This window comes from Cervus elaphus, chromosome 31, assembly GCF_910594005.1.
Source record: "Cervus elaphus chromosome 31, mCerEla1.1, whole genome shotgun sequence".
Lineage (NCBI taxonomy): Eukaryota > Metazoa > Chordata > Mammalia > Artiodactyla > Cervidae > Cervus > Cervus elaphus.
The window spans coordinates 39,822,204-39,846,306 of NC_057845.1; the positions used below are offsets into that span (position 1 = coordinate 39,822,204).

General features: G+C 37.6%; 1 long non-coding RNA gene across 1 annotated transcript in view; it reads right to left on the minus strand.

Annotated features, from left to right (window-relative positions):
• Positions 1-847: 847 nt before the first annotated feature.
• The window catches only part of LOC122687573, a 53,024-nt gene continuing 29,768 nt past the window's right edge, over positions 848-24,103 (minus strand). The window contains exon 4 of the long non-coding RNA XR_006339175.1: positions 848-1,448. This is a non-coding gene — a long non-coding RNA (uncharacterized LOC122687573). The remainder of the gene's footprint in view (positions 1,449-24,103) is intronic.

The following is a 24,103-nucleotide window of genomic DNA, read 5'->3' on the forward strand; positions in this document are numbered from 1 at the left end:
ATCTTTTAATTTCTGCTTACATGAATAGACCATTTGTTTAATTTTTCTGTGACAGATAATAGTTATTTTTTGCATATTATGTATAATTTATCAGAATATAACAATAAAAAATGGAAGGGCTAATGCTGATTCAATGTCCCCTAACCAGTGTTCAACTGATCTGCTGCTGCTTCTGCTGCTAAGTCGCTTCAGTCATGTCTGACTCTCTGTGACCCCATAGACGGCAGCCCACCAGGCTCCTCTGTCCACAGGATTCTCCAGGCAAGAATACTGGAGTGGGTTGCCATTTCCTTCTCCATCAACTGATCTGGAGCCTTTTAAATACAAAATTTCCTGTGGAAGATGGACATAACAGTACAGATAATGCAGATCCTTAAAAACTATTCAGTGTCTCTGTCTGTGGAGAGTAGAGAGAAGGCAGTGCTAAAATGAGGTTGGCATTTTCAAAGTCAGTTTTGAAGAGTAAAGGCATTGGGAAATTTTCAACATTGTGGTATTATAATACTTTTGAAAAATATATTTTAAAAACTCTCAATGTGGTCATCAATTCATGATATATGTCAGTCAAATCATGTGATATATTACATAAACTTACACATTGTGCTGTATGTCAATTTTATCTGTATAAAACCAGAATAAAACCAAAATGTTCTATATTTAAAAACAAAACAAAAAAATACCTCTCAATGTTCATCAGGCAAGTATCCAATTACATTTAAAAAGATCCTTTATTCATCACATCTTTATTAAGATTATACCATGTTCTAGACAGTATTTCAGACACTTACAGCCGTGATAAGAATCATATACTTTTCTCTAATGTAGTCTTCATTGTATCATGGGAGAAGAATAATATGTACAAGAAATAAGTAACATGCATAGTATACTGGTCAATTATAATTGCCAGGAATACAAAACAGACCATGCAAGGATGACATGGGATGGAGGTGGAGTTGAGGTTTTAGCCGGAATGGCCTCAGAGAATCTCTGTGGCTTTTGAATAAAGAGAGGACATGTGAAAGTGAGTTGGCTAGCCATGGTGATGCTCTGAGATCCTTCCTCTCAGAGAGACAAGGAAATGCAAGCCTTTGAGGCAGAAGCCTAACTGGTGTGTGTCAGATTCACGGGGAACCTCAGTGGTTGGAGTAAAGTAAATGCATGGGAGAAGACTGGCAACATGGTCAGAGATGTAATGGGAAGCAGATCAAGCCGGGCTGGGTTCTGTATAGGATTTTTGCTTTATTTTGAGTAACTTGAAAAGTCATTTAAGTGAACATGAGTGTTAGATATCCACTTGGTTTTATCAAACCGGGTTGATTTCAAATTATTCCATGCTGCTAGAAAAGTCATTTCTCCTCGTTTGTTCCATCTTCTTAAATCATGTTGATATCTTCTATTCAATGATGCCTCCTTTAGTGTTCTCTTTGTTTATATCTTTATTCCTTTTCCTTTGATTTATGGGTTGGAGGATTGTGTATGAGATGGAAATAAAGACAAGTTTAATGGGAATCCTATACATTTTAACAATGGGCAAATCTAATATACATGTCTGTTGAGTGGATTTAGAAAGCAAATTCTGACCTCTGTAACAAGTTCCATTCTTCTATTAGAGCCTTTGTCCCCCTCTAGCAAATTTAGTTTTAGGAATAAATTTGAATTCAATTAAAAATATAAACTATATCTTTAATATGCACAGCCTGTTTCTCCAAGCTGGAAAATTTGAAAGTTTTTTATTGTCATAGACAAAAACATATATATGCATATAAACACCTACCTATAATACTTGGAATAATATAATTTTTAGATAATACTATTTAGTATAATAGTATTACTATAATTATCAAAGTATTACTTTAGCTGAAAAATACAATTATTTAAAGTCTGTATATTTTCATTTTTAAACTTTTCTCTAAGTTATTAGTTTCAAAAAACTGCATGCCAATATGACATAGTCTTATTTCTTCTTGGAATAACTACAGTAGCAAAAATACATGTCAACAAGTTAATAAAATAGACATAGTAGAAAATAATATAAAACTATGCAGTGACTACGCAGATTTGACTACATATTTATAATTCCTTCCTGATCTCTATTTATCTCAGCTACATCCATGGTTTCATCCTCCCATTTTCTGGCTGAAGTAGAAGACATCAGGGGTTATTCTTGCTTTCCTCTCAGGCAGCAGCTCCTTAGCTTTCCAAGAAACATATCTCCTGTCTTTTGCATTGGTGGTTGCTGTCTCACATGCTAACATTTGAACCGGTGCAATTTCCTCTTCTATCAATTGAATATCTATTTAGTAGTAGCATTTGTTTGTCAGCTCTTGATTACAATTCACTTTTTAAAACGGGGAAAGTTAAGCTATGCTTGCTGTTATTGGTATGGCAGTTTTGGTTTAATTTTCTTCTTCAACAGCTTTGCTTGTTTACAAAAAAGAACACTATATTTTTCCACTGACAACTTATTTTTACCTATAAATATTCTCCATTCACTTTTTTCTCATTCTCTGACTGCCAAGACTCAAATTACTCTTACATTATCTTTCACTGTAACTATCTCAAAAATAATGATACTTTCCTGACTGAAATAAACAATTGATTACTCTCACAAAATATTTTGAAAATATTCAATTATTCAAGTGAAGCATACTAATTAAAATTATCTCATTTTAAAATGTTTTGATGTTTTTAGATATTTGCATTAAAAATACTAAATTTCACAGTTGATAAAAATATACATTAAGAGGTCTCTTTTTTAACTTAGAATGGCAAAATGCTGTCAGCATTGAAGAAAACAATGCCTATCATTCGCCAATCAAAATCTAACTTTCCTTGATGGTATTCCTGATAATTTCCCAAATCATGCAAGTATTTGTGTTGTTGAAGTTTATTCTAGATCTTAGATTATAGCAGTAAATAAACAAACATGATTGTTCCCATGAAGTTTTTCTTTGGTGTCAAATATTATTAATTTTTAAAATATTTATTAAATAATAATATTTAGTACTTTAATTGGAAACAACATAAATAGCAGATTTTGTTATCATTTGTTTGGTTATGTCAAACAATATTTGTGTGTAGATTATAAATCACTAAGATATAATTTACTAGCAATTGATTAAATTCAAATGAATGAAAATTTAAGAGTATATTAGATTTACATTTCACATTTAAAGAGAATCTGAAATAAGTGTATTAATTATAAAAATACATTAATCATCTGACAAAAAGAAAAGTTTGCTACTTTTCCATTGCTAATGATGTTTTTGATGAAGTAAAATTGAAGAAAAATTCTTTTATCATGAAAAACTTATCATTGATTTCCTTTCTTAGTCTTTTTAGTGTAGATATTCCCCAAACTTCCATAGAGCAATCATTGATATTGAAGGGATTCTTTTTGATGCCAAAAGTCAGCTATCAAACATATGTCTTTGCAATGTTAAATATGTAGTTAACTTTTCTTCCCTATAACATCGAGGAAAAATGTAACAGTAGTTACTATATATTTTAAGCATTTGTAAAACTCAGAACATTGTAAGGAAATACAACTAACAAATTATGCATCTTTTTTAGTAGGTCTTTTTGTGTTCCAGTTATTTGGATTATGAAGAAAAACACTTCACTATAAGAGGTTCCAATGTGTTCAGATGGAAATATATTGTAATGAAAAAGATAAGTCCATATGCTATGAATTGGCAACAGCTGTTTCACTTTCATCCTATGGGATGAGGGAGGATCAGAAACTGGAGCACCTTGATGAATATTAAGATGCTAAGAAATGGGGTACTGGCAAGATAAGTCTGCAGATTTTAAGTTCTTTGTGGTAATATCATTAAACCCAATGGCAGAGTGATGTGATACTACATCCACAGTACAATTATCTGAAAATTGAAAAACTTCAATCAGTGTAAAAATAGTATATATGCATGTATACTAATACAGCTTGAATTTCTTTGAGTTATTTTACTGAATTAGCCAGGTGTCTCAAAACACTGCAGACACAATCTTAGCAAAAGCATGTGTTTAAATCCCAACACCAACCAATAAATGTTTTAAAGCTAAAATAAACTTTATGTAGGGTCTTTATCACATAATGTAATAGGTAAAATCGTTTACCTTTGAAACAAAGTGCTTCAGGAAGTATAGAAAATTACATATTATGCTTTTTTTTTAGGGAGTATCTTTGTTCTATAGTCTCAATACAATTTCCATCTGCCTAACAGTACCTATAAAGCTGCATTAGTGGTTAAGGATACAAGATTTCAATTCAGATGCCAGAAATCAAAATCAGATTTTACCAGAGCCTTGTTTAAGACTCTATGGGTTCCCAAGATAGCGTCTCTATGGGTTAGAACACTATGGGTTCCCTCCCCAACATATCCTCTGCTTTAGATCCTTTCTGAAGTACCTGGACAGCATACTCTGAAGTACATAGATAGTAGTACTTGATGCACATTTTTTGAGTTGTTTCACAGATATTAAAACCTCCACTAAATGGAAGATATTAGCTACTTGATGACCAGGAGCACATAGCCTCCGGGCCTACTGGTGCCTAAGAATTGATAATGTCAACCACCCTGTTACCTCACCAACAACCAATTAGAAAGTCATGCACAAGCTGATCTCATACTCTGGGACTCCCTTCCCTCACCTTGCCTTTAACAATGCTTTCCTGAAACTCATCTGGTAGTCTGGGCTTTTGAGCCCTAGCTGTCCAAGACTTCCTGTTGGTGCCTTAGAGTAAAGGCTGTGTGTCCCTGCACCACACAGGGATCAGGAGATTGACTTTATTGTGCCCAAGGTAGCAGACCTCAGTTTGGCTAGATAACACTTGTAGGAATTTGGGAATATAACTTAAACAGTCTATGTCAAAAGCTTAATCATCAACTCTAGAAATGATTGGAAATTCATCATGTCAAGTGTCCAAATATTTAATTCAAATGTTGACACTACCTACCCAGAAACAGAATCAGATTCCACAGGGAAAGGATTCAGCCCCACAAAAGGACTCAGCATCCTTCAGATGCCAATCAAAAGCCCAGGTAATTTGTGCTGCTCATCAGCTACAAATTGGAATTTCTAAAGACACCCTCCTTGAGGTAGATTAAATAACAGCTCATAGAACATATTACTTACTAGATCACTGGTTTATTATAAAATGATATAACTCAGGAAAAGCAAGAGAAGTGATGCATAGGGCAAAGTATGTGGAAGGGGTGTGGTGAAAGGGGTGTGGTAGAACCTCCAGGCCTTCTCCAGGCACCCCAGTCTCTCAAACCTCCATGTGTTCAAAACACTGTCTTCTTGGGACTTTGCAGATTCTTTATTCATAGTGATGATTAATTAACTAATTGACAGCTGGTAATTGTTTCAAACGCCAACCTCTCCCCTCACCTTGAAGGCCAGGGGGCAGAAGTGAAAGTTCCGACTTTCTAATTACACAGTTGATTCTCCTTGTAACCAGCTCTCCTTAGGTGGGGTCCAAAAGCCACCTAAAATAGCAAGAAATACCTTCGTACCTCTCAACTTCTAGGAAATTCAAAAATTTGGGGAATCAGAAACTATGGGAAAAATCAGATATATACAAGAAATATATTTTGGTTATTTGAAGAACTAAATGCACATTTTTATTATAAATCACAATACCAAAGCTACAAATGCTTCCAATAAGAAGTTGAGTTAAGCTACAAAAAAAAAAAAAAAGTAGGCACTCTGGGTTTATTAGACTAAAATGTATGCTGAAACACATGAAAGAGATGGATGTGTTGGGAGCCTATTGTACCAGAAAACCTAGAAGAAATTTAGCACAAAAGTTTTGCTCTAGCATTTATACAAGATAAGGTAAGAAAGAGATATATTTTGTTACAAAATGGTCATTGTCTAATAAAAGGGCAGTCTAATTTTTCAATGGAAAATATTTCTAGTATTAGAATCTCAGAGAAATTCATTACATTAATCATTCCATAAGAGACTTTGGACAAGATATTAAATAGTTTTAACACAATTCAATACTATATTGATAAAATAAAAATTCTTTTGAAAAATAAAGTTTCTTTTGTTAATATAATAGTTACCCTACTAAGCCCATACTGAGAGCCAAACAGTTCAAGTCATAGCTGATAAACTGGTGACTAGACTACTGGAATATTAACTTTCAGGATTTTCCCCATCTATTTGCCATGAAGCAATGGGACCATGGTATCCATGATCTTCATTTTCTGAATGTTGAGCTTTAAGCCAACTTTTCCACTCTCCTCTTTCACTTTCATCAAGAAGCTCTTTAGTTCTTTTCTTACTGCCATAAGGGTAGTGTCATCTGCATATCTGAGGTTATTGATATTTCTCCCAGCAATCTTGATTTCAGCTTGTGCTTCATCCAGCCCAGCGTTTCTCATGATGTGCTCTGCATATAAGTTAAATAAGCACAGTGACAATATATAGCCTTGGCGTACTCCTTTTCCTATTTGGAACCAGTCTGTTGTTCCATGTCCAATTCTAATGGTTGCTTCCTGATCTGCATACAGATGTCTCAAGAAGCAGGTAAATTGGCTGGTATGCCCATCTCTTTCAGAATTTTCCACAGTTTGTGGTGATCCACGCAGTCAAGGCTTTGGCATAGTCAATAAAGCAAAAATAGATGTTTTTTCTGGAACTCTCTTGCTCTTTTGATGATCCAATGGATGTTGGCAATTTGATCTCTGGTTCCTCTGCCTTTTCTAATACCAGCTTGAACATCTGTAAGTTCACGGTTCAGGTATTGCTGAAGCCTGGCTTGGAGAATTTTGAGCATTACTTTACTAGCGTGTGAGATGAGTGCAATTGTGCAGTAGTTTGAGCATTCTTTGGCATTGCCTTTCTTTGGGATTGGAATGAAAACTAACCTTTTCCGGTCCTGTGGCCACTGCCAAGTTTTCCAAATTTGCTGACACATTGAGAAGAAGAACAAGAAGAATCTTAGTTAACAGCATTTTCTGTTCGTGCAGCCAATGTCTGCTTCTACAGTGACTTGTTCATTTTGGTATTGAGGGAGCAGCTGTGTGTCTTCCAGCATTTTTGTTTGTTTGTTTGTTTAGCATTACCATAAGTTTTTCTATTTTGCTTACTTTATCATCAAAGGAAATTTCCTTGCTTTCAGAATTTGATTCCCAGAAAGGGTATCTTTTCAAGACTTGCCACTTCAAATCCTAGACATTGTTGTTGTTCAGTCACCAGTCGTGTCCGATTCTTTGTGACCCCATGGACTGCATTTGCAGCCCCTCTGTCCCCCAGCATCTCTTGAAGTTTGCCCAAGTTCATGTCCATTGCATTGGTGATGCCATCCAGCCATCTCATCCTCTAATGCCCCTTCTCTTTCTGCTCTCAATCTTTCCTAGCATCAGGGACTTTTTCCAATGAGTCAGATGTTCACATCAGATGACTAAAATACTGGCGTTTCATCTTCAGCATCGGTCCTTTCAATGAGTATTCAGGGTTTATTTCCCTTAAGATTGACTGGTTTGATCTCTTTGTTGTCCAAGGAAGTCTCAGGAATCTTCACCAGCACCACAGTTCAAAAGCATCAATTCTTCATCAATCAGCCTTCTGTATGGTCCAGCTCTCACAATTGTGTGTGACCACTGGGAAGACCATAGCCTTGACTATATGGACCTGTGTTGGCAGAGTAATGTCTCTGCTTTTTGACATACTGTCTAGGTTTGTCATAGGTTTCCTTCGAGAAGCAAAGGTCTTCTGATTTCATGGCTGCAGTGACCATCCTCAGTGATTTTAGAGTGCAAGAAGAAATCTGTCACTACTTGCACCTTTTCCCTTTTTCTTTGCCATGATGTAATAAGACAGGATACCTTGATTTTAGTTTTTGTAAATATTTACTTTTAAGTTGGCTCTTTTTAAGACTTGCCACTTCAAATCCTAGATACTTCTAACTAAATGAAAGGAATTATTTCATAATGTATATATATATCTGTACATATATATACACACATAATCACTGTGATGTACCCTTTAATTATACTATAACTTTATATACTTCAATACAGCTGAAGTTAAATCAATCTATCAACCAATCAATCAATCATTGGTACTTTTAAGGCAGTGGTACTTTTAAACTAGATAACCTGTTTGTTATTTCATATATTTGAGGAACTTTTCCTTGCTGAAGGTAGTTTTTAAATTATTGAAGGTAGATTTTAGCTATTAAAATTAAATTCATTGATTCTGTTTTACTTTTTAAGTGTGGCCATTTAATTTACTGTGTTAATTAGAATGTGTCTGGGATTATATTTTTATTGGAAAACACTTATGTAGACATTTGATACTATTTTTTTCATTAGAAGCTATTACATGACTTGTCTTTTTTTAACAGTGATATTAATAGCCAGTCATGATCATTGTCAATACCCATTTCTTCATTAGGTCTTACAAAGGGAGAAATTCTAATTCTAAAATTTCTTATTTCTTACCTGAAACCATTATATAAAGCATTGTTCTCAAATTTGGCATCTGTGGCACTTTCATGTCTACTTTTATATTTCAGATAAACAGTTTTGAGCAAATTATACATTTCTAGAATATTGAGAGTTTTGGAGAGATTGATAAATCATTAAAAAAAATCAAACTAAAATCTCAAAAATATACAAGCAACTCCTGCAGCTCAATTCCAGAAAAATAAATGACCCAATCAAAAAATGGGCCAAAGAACTGAACAGACATTTCTCCAAGGAAGACATACAGATGGCTAACAAACACATGAAAAGATGCTCCACATCATTCATTATCAGAGAAATGCAAATCAAAACCTCAATGAGGTACCATTTCACACCAGTCAGGATGGCTGCTATCCAAAAGTCTACTAGCAATAAATGCTGGAGAGGGTGTGGAGAAAAGGGAACCCTCTTACACTGTTGGTGGGAATGCAAACTAGTACAGCTGCTATGGAGAACAGTGTGGAGATTTCTTAAAAAACTGGAAATAGAACTGCCATATGACCCAGCAATCCCACAGCTGGGCATACACACCGAGGAAACCAGAACTGAAAGAGACACGTGTACCCCAATGTTCATCGCAGCACTGTTTACAATAGCCAGGACATGGAAGCAACCTAGATGTTCATCAGCAGACGAATGGATAAGAAAGCTGTGGTACATATACACCATGGAATATTACTCAGCCATTAAAAAGAATTCATTTGAATCAGTTCTAATGAGGTGGATGAAACCAGAGCCTATTATACAGAGTGAAGTAAGCCAGAGAGAAAAACACCAATACAGTATACTAACGCATATATATGGAATTTAGAAAGATGGTAACGATAACCCTACATGCGAGACAGTGAAAGAGACAGATGTTTAGAACAGTCTTTTGGACTCTGTGGGAGAGGGCGAGGGTGGGATGATTTGGGAGAATGGCACTGAAACATGTAAATTATCATATGTGAAACGAATCGCCAGTCCAGGTTCGATGCATGAGACAGGGTGCTCGGGGCTGGTGCACTGGGATGACCCAGAAGGATGGGATGGGGAGGGAGGTGGGAGGGGTATTCGGATGGAAAACATATGTACACCCATGGTGGATTCAAGTCAATGTATGGCAAAACCAATACAATATTGTAAAGTAGTTAGCCTCCAATTAAAACAAATAAATTTATATTAAAAATAAAATAAAATTTTAGGAAGACCTCCATGGAAAAGACTGTACTTACAATCACTCAGTGGGACTATGGGTGTATCAGAGATAGGTGGACAAAAAAGGAAAGAACAATTCAGAGAACAGAAATGTTTACACTCAAAAGAACATGAGTAATCCTATCACTATGGAAATATTGTGTAACAATATTGCTGTAATACAGTATTTGTGTAGGAAAATATTAAAGTATAAAGTCAGAAAGTGCTTTGATTTAATAACCTTGAATGATACTGCATCATGCATGGTGTTCATCATTGCTCTGATTCACAGGGGAATTCCTCAAGGATTAGTCTAATCCTACCATGGTCTACAATCACTGTAACTCTACATGCAACTATATACACAAGTTATCCAAAAACCCTACCCTTGTTCAGCAGTTCTTAAAACTTCCTGAGAATCTAGAGCAACTGGTTTTTGCAAAATGATGATTTGGTACAGGAAAGTACAAGGAGAACTCTGAAATGAGTCTTCCTCTTAGTTCCTTCCATTCATCTCCTGTCTCCTTCTGATGCCCTTGCCCTTATCCTACCTCTCCTACTTGTTGCTGATGGCCATTTTTGTTTTTCTTACCTACTTTCCTGAGGAATATTTTGTTTCAACTCCCAAGAGGGGAAAATGATCCTACTACAAAACTTATTAATGGAGTACTAAAATTGATAATTTATTTGAATTCTTACTTTTTCTTGAAAAAAAGAAAATATCTCTCACCATAAAAATGGGAGAGAATAAGAAAAGGAACAGATAACTACATGATGAATCAAGATATGATTCTGGTGCAGTGAGATAAAGAGATTGTCTTTGTTCTCTAGGTAAGTAATGGCTCTTTTCTATACTTTACATGATGCCCTTATCCCTGAAAGAGGCCCCTTAAGGTTCCTAAAGCTTGTGAATACATGGCCTTACATGGAAAAAAGGTAAAATGAAAGGACTTTTAAGATGTGATTAAAGTGAAGTGAAATCTCTCAGTCATGTCAGACTCTTTGCGACCCCATGGGCTGTAACATACAAGGCTCCTCTGTCCATGGGATGTTCCATGCAAGAGTACTGGAGTGGGTTGCCATTTCCCTTCTCCAGGGGTTCTTCCCGACCCAGGGATCGAACCAAGGTCTCCCGCATTGCAGGCGCATACTTTACCGTCTGAGCCACAAGTTGCCATAGATGTGATTAAGCTAAGGTTATTACTGCTGCTGCTGCTGCTTCTGTTAACTCGCTTCAGTCGTGTCCGACTCTGTGTGACCCCATAGACGACAGCCCACCAGGCTCCACCGTCCCTGGGATTCTCCAGGCAAGAACACTGGAGTGCGTTGCCATTTCCTTCTCCAATGCATAAAAGTGAAAAGTGCAAGTGAAATCGCTCAGTTGTATCCGACTCTTAGCGATCCCATGGACTGAAGCCTACCAGGCTCCTCTGTCCATGGGATTTTCCAGGCCAGAGTACTGGAGTGGGGTGCCATTGCCTTCTCCAAATGTTACTGAGATGGGAAAACTATGTAAGATTTTTAGGGGTGGGCTCAATGTGATCACAAGAGTCATTGTAAGAGGAGAAAGTAGGGCCAAAATTAGAGAAAAGCTGACAAGACAACAGAAGCAGAGAGAAAGAGAGTTTAGAAGATGCTCTAAGGACTTAGCCCTAATACCTCAGTTGGTTAAGAATCCGCCTGCAATGCAGGAGACCCCGGTTTGATTCCTCAGTCAGGAAGATCCACTGGTGAAGGGATAGGTTGCCGACTGCAGTATTCTTGGGCTTCCCTTGTGGTTCAGCTAGTACAGAATCTGCCTGCAATGAGGGAGACCTGGGTTGGATTCCTGGGTTGAGAAGATTCCCCCAGAGAAGGAATTCCATGGAATAAGAGTCAGATAGACTGAGCAACTTCACTTCACTGCTGGTTGCCTCAAAGATGGAGAATGGGGCCATAAGCCAAGAAGTGCAGGCAGCATGCAGAAGATATAAAAGGTAAGGGAATATATTCTCCCCTAAAGCCTCTAGTAGAAATTCAATCCTGCTGATCCATTTTAAACATCTGACCTGCAGAAACCAGAAAGAACTGGGCAGGGAGGACATTTATAATTAAGTAATTATTGTGATTGCTGTTGTTTCATTGCAAGTTTAGTCACTCGGTTGTGTCTGACCCTTTGTGATCCCAAGGACTCTAGCCCACCATGCTCTTCTGTCCATAGGATTTCCAAGGCAAGAATACTGGAATGGGTTTCCACTTCCTACTCTGGGGATTCTTCCCAACCTAGGAATTGGCCCTGTGTCTCTTGCATTGTATCAACATGGGACTGTGAAATCCTAGATCAAAGTGATTGCAGTGTAAAAGCAAGAGAAATTTCAATATAAGGAGACATTTTTGAAGGAATACAATTTATTTATTAGGTCTAAAGAAAAGGAAAAAATTTTAATACATAACTTCAGTATGGGGCTTGAGCATGGATGAGTAATATTATACTACTAAAAAACAGATGTTGTGAACAACAATTACAATTTGGCATTAAAAAGTGATAAATTACACTTTCTGCACAGGTTCACAAATAAGTCATAACACATTTAATGTGGCTTGTCCTATTTCATCCAAAGATAGTGGTCAACACTGTTCCAGCTAGTCATAAAATACTGAAATAGATGATGGTGTTTAAGTATTATGAAAATTTGCCAATGGTTTTTCTGTATTTTCCAAGTCATCCCATGCTCTCTATAAATACTACAGCAAAAATCGTCTTATTCTGTTTGTCTATAAATAATCCAAAATACTCATAAAACTAAGATTATAAGTATTTACTTTATACTCACATAGTCCAAGAAGGAAAACAGAATGGGAAAGGCTAGAGATCTCTTCAAGAAAATTAGAGATACCAAGGGAACATTTCATGCAAAGATGAGCTCGATAAAGGAAAGAAATGGTATGGACCTAACAGAAGCAGAAGATATTAAGAAGAGGTGGCAAGAATACACAGAAGAACTGTACAAAAAAGATCTTCATGACCTATATAATCATGATGGTGTGATCACTCACCTAGAGCCAGACATCCTGGAATGTGAAGTCAAGTGGGCCTTAGAAAGCATCACTACAAGCAAAGCTAGTGGAGGTGATGGAATTCCAGTTGAGTTATTTCAAATCCTGAAAGATGATGCTATAAAAGTGTTGCACTCAATGTACCAGCAAATTTGGAAAACTCAGCAGTGGCCACAGGACTGGAAAAGGTCAGTTTTCATTCCAATCCCAAAGAAAGGCAATGCCAAAGAACTACCTCACAATAGCATTCATCTCACACACTAGTAAAGTAATGCTCAAAATTCTCCAAGCCAGGCTTCAGCAATACGTGAACCATGAACTTGCAGATGTTCAAGCTGGTTTTAGAAAAGGCAGAGGAACCAGAGATCAAATTGCCAATATCTGCTGGATCATCGAAAAAGCAAGAGAGTTCCAGAAAAAACATCTATCTGCTTTATTGACTATGCCAAAGCCTTTGGCTGTGTGGATCACAATAAACTGTGGAAAATTCTGAAAGAGATGGGCATACCAGACCACCTGAACTGCCTCTTGAGAAAGCTATATACAGGTCAGGAAGCAAAAGTTAGAACTGGACATGGAACAACAGACTGGTTCCAAATAGGAAACGGAGTACATCAAGGCTGTATATTGTCACCCTGCTTATTTAACTTATATGCAGTGTACATCATGAGAAATGCTGGCCTGGAGGAAGAAAAAGCTGGATTCAAGATTTCCGGGAGAAATATCAATAACCTCAGATACGCAGATGACACCACCCTTATGGCAGAAAGTGAAGAGGAACTAAAAAGCCTCTTGATGAAAGTGAAAGAGGAGAGTGAAAAAGTTGACTTAAAGCTCAACATTCAGAAAACTAAGATCATGGCATCTGGTCCTATCATTTCATGGGAAATAGATGGGGAAACAGTGGAAACAGTAGCCACTTTATTTTGGGGGGCTCCAAAATCACTGCAGATGGTGATTGTAGCCATGAAATTAAAAGATGCCTACTCCTTGGATGGAAATTTGTTACTAACCTAGATAGCATATTAAAAAGCAGAGACATTACGTTGCCAACAAAGGTCCATCTAGTCAAGGCTATGGTTTTTCCAGTGGTCATGTATGGATGTGAGAGTTGGACTATAAAGAAAGCTGAGCTCTGAAGAATTGATGCGTTTGAACTGTGGTGTTGGAGAAGACTCTCGAGAGTCCCTTGGACTGCAAGGAGATCCAACCAGTCCATCCTAAAGGAGATCAGTCCTGGGTGTTCACTGGAAGGACTGATGCTGAAGCTGAAACTCCAATACTTTGGCCACCTGATGAGAAGAGCTGACTCATTTGAAAAGACCCTGATGCTGGGAAAGACTGAGGGCAGGAGGAGTAGGGGATGACAGAGGATGAGATGGCTGGATGGCATCACTGAGTCGATGGACATGAGTTTGAGTAAACTCCAGGAGTTTGTGATGGGAGGGAGGCCTGGCGTGCTGCGGTTCATGGGGTCGCAAAGAGTCAGACACAACTGAGCTGAACTGAACTGAACTGAACTGAGTCCAAGGAGGCATAAGAAATTATTTAAATTTCCTAGTGTTCATGATGCCATCCTAGGTACTATTCAAATGTGTATAAATTTTATTTTATATGCAATATAATTAAAGGGTCCATTATAAAAATAAATCTGGAATTAATTCAAGAAATTTTAAAAAGACAATATAAATAATTCTTCATATAGCTAATATCTATTGCAGTAATGCAGTTTACTTAGAAACATATGAAATATAATTTATATTTTGCAATATTATTTGAAAATGAAAATGTGAGTATGCTCAAACTTATCCGTGTATCTGAATGTATATTATTTATATTGAATCTCAAAATCAAATTTGTCTTTTAATGGTAGTCAGAACACTAATATTTATTACATTCTCAGGGATACATCATGATTCCTTTTTCAATCATTCATCACATAATAAACATGTAAACTATTTTCTATCATAAACTTGTCAATACATATAATAGAGGTTCGTTTTCAAACTATTTTAAAGAGAAAATTAAAATAATGGAACGACAGGTCTAATGTAGGCAAAGGTCTTTGAAAAGTTCTGTATGAAATAAAGAGGCTCACTACTTTTGAAGGGATTTATAATATAAGCTTTATCAAAATATTTATTAACTTCTGTACTGTTTCCTATTATGAAAGTGCTTAGGAATTTTCAAGGCAACCAATTCTGTCCTTCCATTAAAATTATAAACACATGGAGAAAATAAGGCCCCAATATAGTACTTAAAACATCAACTAAAATGTTATCTAAATTTAATATGAGAATTCAGAATAATTTAAGTACTTATTTCTTACACCCAGGCTTCCCCTCATAATAAATAACACATTTTAATTTTCCCCTGTTGTCCTATGTGTCCTTCCTCAACACTCTCCTCAAATAATGGTCCACAATAGAGAGACAAAACAAATCATTAGGTCTTCAAATACATTTTAGAAACACTGAGATTTAAAAAGCTGAGTTTTTAAATTACATTAGTTCATAGCTTATTCCTTAATCTGAGTTTCTCATATGAAGACTTAATGAGTAAAAAATTCCTGGATAAAAAGTCTCACTAAAATTTCAAAAATTAGGGAAGTAAGATAGAAACACAACTACCTCCACCTGGGAAAATTATAAAGCATACAGTGACCAAATAAAGTTTATACAAAAATATTAGAATCAAGTAATGTAATGCACCAAATTGTTAATGTCAGTTCCCCAAAAGACATCTTGAATGAGCAAGGTTACTTTCTTTAAATAGCAGAGCCATACTTGAAAAAATAGACAGTATAAATAATTATTTGATATTTAAAAGGACAATTTGGTTACATACACCATACTTTCACTGAAAGCTTACCTATCACAAATGACTTCAGCTGAATCTTAGCCAGAGAATCAAAACACATAAGCCCTTGATTCACTAGAGGTTGAACTCCCTCCTTTTCCTCCCTAACACAATGGCCCAAGCATCACTATTCTGAAAGTTTCCAAAAGCCTGGTGCAAATAGACAACAATATACTTCTCCTATCTTTATCTTTTTATACAATTCTCAAGTCTGTGACATTCTTAAAGACTCTTTAACAATATTGATACTGAAACGTTTGCAGTATCTTTGTGTGCTCTTTATTAGTAAAATTTATTTAAGTGTAGTAAGTACATTGTATTCTTAAAAGTTATCTCTTTGGTTTGGGGTTTTTTTTTCATAAGCATGGAATCTATAAACCTAATTAAAACACACACACATACACACACACACACACACACACACACACACAGAGATAAAGAAAAGTACTAGGGATGCTGGAGCAACTTTGAGGAGATATTCCACGTCCAAGGGCAAAGGAGAAGCCCTAGTCTGATGGTGGGGGGGGGGGGGGGTAAAACTGCATTTAGAATCAAACCCCATACCCACCAGAGGCACTCAGAGGGCTCAAACATACCTTGTGCACACCAGGACCCAGAGACCCCACAGAGACTGAGACAAAACTATATTTGGGTGTCTCCTTAGGAGGTACAGGTCAGCAGTGGGCCGCTGCGGGGCCAGGACTCTGGGTGCAGTAGACCTGGGTGGCATAAGCCCTATGGGAGGAGGTCATCATTAACCCCACCATAGAGCCACCAGAACTTACACAGGACTGGGGAAACAGACTCTGGGAGGGCACAAACAAAACCCTGTGTGCACCAGGACCCAGGAGAAAGGAGCAGTGACCCCACAAGACACTGACCCAGACTTACCCGTGAGTGTCCAGGAGTCTCTGGTGGAGGCATGGGTCAGCGGTGGCCTGCTGCAGGGCTGGGGGCACTGAGTGTAGCAGTGCATGCATGGGACCTTTTGAAGAAGGTCACCATTATCTTCATTACCTGCACCATAGTGTGGCCTCAGGTCAAATAATAGGGAGGAAACACAGCCCCACACTTCTACAGAAAATTAGATTAAAGATTTACTGATCATGGCCTTGCCCATCAAAACAAGACCCAGCTTCCCCCTGAGTCAGTCTCCACCCTTCAGGAAGCTTCCATAAGCCTCTTATCCTTCTCCATCAGAGGGCAGACAGACTGAAAACATCACAGAAAACTAACCAATCTGATCACATGGACCACAGCCTTGTCTAACTCAATGAAACTATGAGCCATGCCTTGTAGAGCCACCCAAGATGGACGGGTCATGGTGGAGAGTTCTGACAAAACATGGTCCACTGGAGAAGGGAATGGCAAGCCACTTCAGTATTCTTGCCTTGGGAACCCCATGAACAGTATGAAAAGGCAAAAAGATAGGACATTGAAAGATGAACTCCCCTGGTCGCTAGGGGCCCAATATGCTACTGGAGATCAGTGGAGAAATAACACCAGAAAGAAAGAAGAGACAGAGCCAATGGAAAAACAACAATGAGACGTGGATGTGACTGGTGATGGAAGTAAGTCAGATGCTGTGAAGAACAATATTGTATAGGAACCTGGAATGTTAGGTCCATGAATCAAAGCAAATTGGAAGTGGTCAAACAGGAGACAGCAAGAGTGAACATCGACATTTTAGGAGTCAGCAACCTAAAATGCACTGGAATGGGTGAATTTAACTCAGTTGACCATTATATCTACTACTGTGGGCAGGAATTCCTTGGAAGAAATGGAGTAGCCATCTTAGTCAACAAAAGAGTCCAAAGTGCAGTACTTGGATGCAATCTCAAAAACGACAGAATGATCTCTGTTCATTTTCAAGGCAAACCATTCAATATCACAGAAATCCAAGTCTATGCCCCAACCTTCAGTAATACTGAAGCTGAAGTTGAATGGTTCTATGAAGACCTACTAGGCCTTCTAGAACTAACACTCAATAAAAGATTTATTTTTGTTATAGGGGACTGGAATGCAAAAGTAGGAAAAGTCAAGAAATACCTGGAGTAATGGGAAAATCTGACCTTGGAGTATAGAATTAAGCAGGGCAAAGGCAAACAGAGTTTTGCAAGAGGACACACTGGTCATAGCAAACACCCTCTTCCAACAACACAAGGTAAAACTCCACACATGGACATCACCAGATGGTCAATACTGAAATCAGATTGATTATATTCTTTGCAGCCAAAGATGGAGAAGCTCTATAGAATCATCAAAAACAAGACCGGGAGCCGACTGTGACTCAGATCAGTTCAGCTCAGTCAACCAGTCATGTCTGACTCTTTGCGACCCCATGTGCTGCAGCACGCCAGGCCTCCCATTCCATCAGCAACTACCGGAGTACACTCAAACTCATGTCCATCGAGTCAGTGAAGCCATGCGGCCATCTCATCCTCTATCATCCCTTTCTCCTCTCGCCTTCAATCTTTCCCAGCGTCAGGGTCTTTTCTAATGAATCACTTCTTCACATCAGGTGGCCAATGTATGGAAGTTTCAGCTTCAGCATTAGTCCTTCCAATGAATATTCAGGACTGATTTCCTTTAGGATGGACTGGTTGGATCTCCTTGTAGTCCAAGGGACTCTCAAGAGTCTTCTCCAACACCACAGTTCAAAAGCATCGATTCTTCTGCTCTCAGTTTTCTTTTTAGTCCAACTCTCACATTCATACATGACCACTGGAAAAACCATAGCCTTGACTAGATGGACCTTCATTGGCCAAGCAATGCCTCTGCATTTTAATATGCTGTTTAGGTTGGTCATAACTTTTCTTCCAAGGAGCAAGTGTTTTTGAAATTTATGGCTGCAGTCACCATCTGCAGTAGTATTGTAGCCAAAAATAAATAAATAAATAAATTCTGTCACTGTTTCCACTGTTTTCTCATCTAGTTGCCATGAAGTGATGGGACTAGATGCTATGATCTTAGTTTCCTGAATGTTGAGCATTGAGCCAACTCTTTCATTCTCCTCTTTCACTTTCATCGAGAGGCTTTTTAGTTCTTCTTCACTTTCTGCCATAAGGGTCGTGTCATCTGAATACCTGTGGTTATTGATATTTCTCCTGGCAATCTGATTCCAGCTTGTGCTTCTTCCAGCCCAGCGTTTCTCATGATGTACTCTGCATATAAGTTAAATAAGCAGGGTGACAATATATAGCCTTGACATACTCCTGTTCCTATTTGGAACCAGTCTGTTGTTCCATATCCCGTTGTAACTGTTGCTTCCTGACCTGCATATAGATTTCTCAAGAGTCAAGTTAGGTGGTCAGGTATTCCCATCTCTTCAGATCATGAACTCCTTATTGACAAATTCAGACTTAGATTGAAGAAAGTAGTGACAACCACTAGACCATTTAGTTATGACCTAAATCAAATCCCTTACAACTATACAGTGGAAGTAACAAATAGATTCAAGGGATTAGATCTGATAGACAGAGTGCCTGAAGAACTATGGACAGAGGTTGATGATATTATGCAGGAGGCAGTGATCAAGACCATTCCCAAGAGAAGAAATGCAAAAAGGCAAAATGGTTGTCTGAGGAGGCCTTACAAATATGTAAGAAAACAAGAGAAGTGAAAGGCAAAGGAGAAAAGGAAAGATATATCCATCTGAATGCAGAGTTCCAAAGAGTAGCAAGGAGAGATAAGAAAGCCTTCCTCAGAGATCAGTGCAAAGAAGTAGAGGAAAGCATTAGAATGGGAAAGACTAGAGATCTCTTCAAGAAAATGAGAGATACCAAAGGAACATTTCACACAAAGATGGGCACCATAAAGGACAGAAATGTTATGGACCTAACAGAAGCAGAAAATATTAAGAAGAGGTGGCAAGAATACACAGAACTGTTCAAAAAAGATCTCCACGACCCAGATAATAATGATGATATGATCACTCACCTAGAGCCAGACAACCTGGAATGTGAAGTCAAGAGGGCCTTAGGAAGCATCGCTATGACCAAAGCTAGTGGAGGTGATGGAATTCCAGTGGAGCTATTTCAAATCCAAAAAGATGATGTTGTGAAAGACCTGCACTCAATATGCCAGCAAATTTGAAAAACTCAGCAGTGGCCACAGGACTGGAAATTTCACTTTTCGTTCTAATCCCGAAGAAAGGAAATGCCAAAGAATGCTCAAACTACCATACAATTGCACTCATCTCAGACGCTAGCAAAGTAATGCTCAAAATTCTCCAAGACAGGCTTCAACAGTACATGAACCGTGAACTTCCAGAATTTTAAGCTGTATTTAGAAAAGGCAGAGGAGCTGGAGATCAAATGGCCAATATCTGTTGTATTATCATAAAAGTGAAAGAATTACAGAACAACATCTACTTCTGCTTTATTGACTATGTCGAAGCCTTTGACTGTGTGGATCACCACAAACTGTGGAAAATTCTTCAAATGATGGGAATACCAGACCACCTTACCTGCCTCCTGAGAAATCCATATGCAGGTAAAGAAGCAACAGTTACAACTGGACATGGAACAACAGACTGGTTACAAATCAGGATAGGAGTACATCAAGGCTTTATATTGTCACCCTGCTTATTTAACTTATATGCAGAGTACATCATGAGAGATGCTGGACTTGATGAAGCACAAACTGGAATCAAGATTTCTGGGAGAAATATCAATAACCTCAAATATGCAGATGACATCACCCAGTGGCAGAAAGTGAAGAACTAAAGTGCCTACTGATGAAAGTGAAGGAGGAAAGTGAAAAAGTTGGCTTGGAACTCAATATTCAGAAAACTAAGAACATGGCATCTGGTCCAACCACTTCATGGCAAATAGATAGGAAACAGAGGAAACAGTGACAGACTTTATTTTGGGGAGCTCCAAAATCACTGCAGATGGTGACTGAAACCATGAAACTAAAAGACACTTGATCCTTGGAAGAAAAGCTATGACCAACCTAGACAGCTTATTAAAAAGCAGAGACATTACTTTGCCAACAAAGGTCCGTCTAGTCAAGGCTACGGTTTTTCCAGTAGCTGTGTTTGGATGTAAGAATTGGACTATAAAAAAGCTGAGCACTGAAGTATTGGTGCTTTTGAACTGTCATGTGGAGAAGACTCTTGAAAGTCCCTTGGACTGCAAGGAGATCCAACCAGTCCATCCTAAAGGAAATCAGTCCTGAATATTCATTGGAAGGACTGATACCAAAGCTGGAACTCTAGCATTTTGGCCACCTGATGCAAAGAACTGACTCATTGGAAATGATCCTGATGTTGTGAAACATTGAAGGCAGGAGGAGAAGGGGACAACAGAGGATGAGATGGTTGGATGGCATCGCTGACTTAATGGACATGAGTTTGAGTAAACTCCGGAAGTTGGTGATGGACTGGGAGGCCTGGCGTGCTGCAGGCCATGGTATTGCAAAGAGCTGGACATGACTGAGCGACTGAACTGAACTGAATTTAATAATATCAGCATTTTAAAGCAACAAAAGCATTTATCTGCATTTAATGTATAAAATTACTATTTAACTATATGATAAGGAAACCAGATTTATTTATATACATACATATTCTTATCCAGGGCTTCCCAGGTGGCACTTGTAGTAAAGAACCTGCCTGCCCATACAGGAGACATAAGTTTGGATCCCTGGGTCAGTAAGGCCCCCTGGAGGAGGGCATGGCAATCCACACCAGTATTCTTGCCTGGAGATTCCCATGGACAGAGGAACCTGGTGGGCTATAGTCCATAGGGTCGCACAGAGCTGGACACAACAGAAGTGATTTAGCATGCATGCATATTCTTACCCTTGTGAAAACGTATGGAATGTATGCTTTCTTTGTAGACTCCTCAGATTAAAGACAGGAAAACAGGCACAGAATATCATTACAAGATCTTTATTGTCCTTTGTGGTAACTGATCAATGGAGAGTGTTTCCTTCTTTAAAAAACCGGTAGTGAACATATACCTTCTTTCTAAGTAAGGAAAATAGCTTGGTATTCTATTTATACTCAGCAACTTCTCTAATAACATTGAAAGTAGCTAATGTTTATTTAGAGGATAATAAATAAAAGTACCATATGTTTTAACCACAACAGAATATAAAACGAGTCCAAAAAATGGTTTCAATATTACTATTATATCTGATCCCCAAGAAAATAATGTATTACTATGTTAAACATATACAACCACCTCCATCTTCGGCTTTCGCAATGGATGCAGATACCGATCTGTCACTCTTTTTGACACAGCACTGGCAGCAGCCCTATCCAACAGAATGATGAAAACCTAATGCAATCGGAATTCCTAATCTCCCTGCAATCACATATTCTTTCACTGACGCTCTGCCAGGAAGCATTTCCTCTGAGAACAATGCTCAAATGTTCTATTACAGAACTCAAAACCACTTAAACTCATAGCATTTTAGATACCCACATTTACACTAAACTTGAAAGACTGAAGTGGAATTCATGTGTGGGATCTGAGCCTCAAAACCTAATTATAAACATTTTCTTTTTTCTATTTTGAAAATTAAATGCTCCATGGGTGAGACCATTGGTTTTGTAATCAAGTTTGATTTAGTTTTCTCATTTCTTTTGGGACCCTGTGCTTTTGTGGGATGCCATGAATATATGAATAAAAGGCGAGAATACAGGGCTCACCTGCTTTAAAAGATTGTGCCTGAGTGTGTGTGACACTGTGTCTACAACTGCATATGCACATGTGTGTGTGTGTGTAAATATGTCTCTCATTCTGTAGTGATTTGCTCGCTATATTATTAGATGATAACATGTTAGATTTGTCATTTTTTTTTTTTTTTTTAGATCACTTGAGTGCATTCAAAGACAATGTTGCAAGTTATTTAGTCATGTTGGACTCTTTGTGACCCCATGCACCATACAGTCCATGGAATTCTCCAGGCCAGAATACTGGAGTGGGTAGCCTTTCCCTTCTCCAGGGGATCTTCTCAACCCAGGGATCGAACCCAGGTCTCCTGCATTGTGGGCAGATTCTTTACCAGCTGAGTTATAAAGGAAGCCCAAGACAAGCTTGGACCACACTTAAATTCTTCTAAAACAAACTAAACTGAACTTGTGCTAAATAAGTTTTCCCTTAAATCCTAAATGAAAGTGACTTTTTAGATGTTCCCATTTTAAAAGAGCTTCTTTTATCATCATTTTACTTTGCAAATAGAGAACTAACAAACTCTCTCCATTTCCTCAAGGAATCACCCAGTAAGTTTTTTGCCTTGGATCCCAGAAAAAGATTTTAAAGCAAGGGTCAACACATATTTTTTTTCCCTCTAAAAAACCAGCTAGGAAATATTTTTATGACTTGTGGTCAGAAGTCTCTGTTTCACCTACTAAACTTTGCCAGGGCAGCATGAAAGCAGGGATGGTTATGTTCCATTAAAGCTTTATTTACAAATGAAGAGGTGAGCTAGACTTGGCCTGAGGGCTCTGGATTGCCAATTCCCATCTAAAAGTAGGAAGGAACCTATGCAAATTGTGGCAAGGTTTAATGTGTCAAATCTAAATATTCTCCATTAATAATAGACTATGTAAGCATGCATAATAAACCTGCTTTTATTAATAACTGTGTATATTAACATTGAAGCCTATTAATCCGAAAAGGACACAGTCACAAAACATTTTAGCAATCATTGGAAATCACTCTGTATAACAGTATTTCTACTTAATTTTTAAATAAAAACAAAGATAAAATAAAAACAAAGAACAGAAGAAATTATAATGTTGATATAAATTCCAGTTTTCACACTTTTTTATGAGGTTCTCACACTTTTTAGATTTCATAGGTTTTCTACTTAGATCTTAAAAATGTTCTCAAAGTACTAAAATAGCATTTGTCAGTGGATTAGAATTTTTTTCACATACACACTATATTTCTCTTTAAAAATGGAAGATGTGATCTACAGCTATATGTTAAAAGGAGATCTAATTCAATACAATAAAAATTTACCTCAGAATATACATTTTTAAAGCTGGCTGTGTCCATGGATCAGAAGAATCAATGTAGTGAAAATGAGTATACTACCCAAAGGAATCTATAGATTCAATGCAATCCCTATCAAGGTACAAATGGTATTTTTCAGACTAGAACAAATAATTTCACAATTTGTATGGAAATACAAAAAAAACTCAAATAGCCAAAGCAATCTTGAGAAAGAAGAATGGAACTGGAGAAATCAACCTGCCTGACTTCAGGCTCTACTACAAAGCTACAGTCATCAAGACAGTATGGTACTGGCACAAAAACAGCAATATAGATCAATGAAACAAAAAGAAAGCCCAGAGATAAATCCACGCATCTATGGACACTTTAATCTTTGACAAAGGAGGCAAGAATATACAATGGAGAAAAGACAACCTCTTTAACAAGTGGTGCTGGGAAAACTGGTCAACCACTTGTAAAAGAATGAAACTAGAACACTTTCTAACACCATACACTAAAATAAACTCAAAATGGATTAAAGATCTACACGTGAGACCAGAAACTATAAAACTGCTAGAGGAAAACAAAGGCAAAACA